At 48.3% G+C, this 1856-nt stretch overlaps 1 non-coding gene across 1 annotated transcript; it reads left to right on the top strand.

Annotated features, from left to right (window-relative positions):
* Positions 1–694: 694 nt before the first annotated feature.
* On the top strand, positions 695–768 carry Trnat-ugu (transfer RNA threonine (anticodon UGU)). The gene has a single exon. It is a non-coding gene; the product is annotated as a tRNA-Thr (tRNA).
* The last annotated feature ends 1088 nt before the right edge of the window (positions 769–1856 follow it).

The following is a 1856-nucleotide window of genomic DNA, read 5'->3' as shown; positions in this document are numbered from 1 at the left end:
TGTAGGCTGGCAATGGCAAGGAAAGCGTTTCTGAAGAAGAGAAATTTGTTAACATCCAGTATTGATTTAAGTGTCAGGAAGTCATTCCTGAAAGTATTTGTATGGAGTGTAGCCATGTATGGAAGTGAAACATGGACGATAAATAGTTTGGACAAGAAGAGAATAGAAGCTTTCGAAATGTGGTGCTACAGAAGAATGCTGAAGATTAGATGGGTAGATCACATAACTAATGAGGAAGTATTGAATAGGATTGGGGAGAAGAGAAGTTTGTGGCGCAACTTTACCAGAAGAAGGGATCGGTTGGTAGGACATGTTCTGACGCATCAAGGGATCACCAATTTAGTATTGGAGGGCAGTGTGGAGGGTAAAAATCGTAGAGGGAGACCAAGAGATGAATACACTAAGCAGATTCAGAAGGATGTAGGTTGCAGTAGGTACTGGGAGATGAAGAAGCTTGCACAGGATAGAGTAGCATGGAGAGCTGCATCAAACCAGTCTCAGGACTGAAGACCACAACAACAACAACATATGAAGAATCTTACGGGAATCGCCAAAGCGTGCGCGAATAATGAGTGGATGGGCAAATGTCTATAAGGTACATAGGATATGTAGAATTATTGTGGACAGTTGGGAATGTGAGTCTCACGGGAAGCGTGCAAGGGATAAGTCCCTGCAGTCGCGCTATTCACCTGTGTCCTCGGTGGCTCAGATGGATAGAGCGTCTGCCATGTAAGCAGGAGATCCCGGGTTCGAGTCCCGGTCGGGGCACACATTCTCAGGTGTCCCCATCGATGTATATCAACAACACCTGTCGGCAGCTGAGGGTTTCAGTAAGTCATCATTTATATGACATGTCTTGTGTCTGGAAATAGATCTGATGCACAGCCAGTCTCCATACGTCTGGAGCACCACAGTCAGTACGGCAACCGCTGTAGCAGCTACCCTTGCTGCAGTGAAGGAAGACGTGCCGGCAGTGGAGCACACGAGGACATACTGGAAACAGGGGCGGCAACACACTGTCGTTTCAGGCGAGCCCAGATTCTGCGCTCAGTATCGAGCTAATGGGAAAAAAATTGCAACACCAAGGAGTTCTGCAACATAAACGATATTTGGTATGCTTGTTTCTACATCTGAAAGACGATGTCCGGATTTCGTGCCTGTCGCAGCGTCACTATGAGGGTGCAATGAGCGTTAATTACCTTTGAGATTCTTTGAGGTTGTAAATTGCGGGCTGATGATAGTTAAGAATGGCTTTAAGGCGACAGAGACTCCATTGTCAACACCTCACTGAGTTTGAACGAGGCCGTGTAGTAGGTCTACTAGAAGCTGCATGTTTCTTCTGTGATACTGCAGGAAGACTTTGCAGGAATGTAGCCACTGCAAATGTCTGCTTGGAGCTGTGGTGGTCAAGAGAATGTACGGTCTCAAGAAGACCGGGCTACGGACGGCCATGTGGGAAGCATGTCGTGGTCGGTGTGCGGCTCTGCCACTTCCTATTGCATGTGCAGCAGCAATTTGAGCACCTGTTGCCATCACAGAGGCACAACGAACTGTTACAAACCGGTTACTTGCAGGACAGCTCAGAGCCAGTCGGCCTGTAGCGTACATTCCATTGACCCCAATCCAGCGCCAACCGACTACAGTGTTGTCAAGCGAGAGCTCATTGGAGGGTAGGGTGGAGGTCTGTTCCGTTTACAGATGAAAGCTAGCCCTGCCTCGGTGTCACCTATGGCCGTGTATTGGCTAGAAGGAGGGCAGGTCAGCACCTGAAACTACCCCATCTGCATGCTAAACACACTGGACCTACACCCACAGTTATGCTCTGGGCTACGATATCGCATAATAGCAGGAGCACC

Source organism: Schistocerca serialis, chromosome 10 (assembly GCF_023864345.2).
Source record: "Schistocerca serialis cubense isolate TAMUIC-IGC-003099 chromosome 10, iqSchSeri2.2, whole genome shotgun sequence".
Lineage (NCBI taxonomy): Eukaryota > Metazoa > Arthropoda > Insecta > Orthoptera > Acrididae > Schistocerca > Schistocerca serialis.
This window is presented reverse-complemented; position numbering and strand designations above follow the sequence as displayed.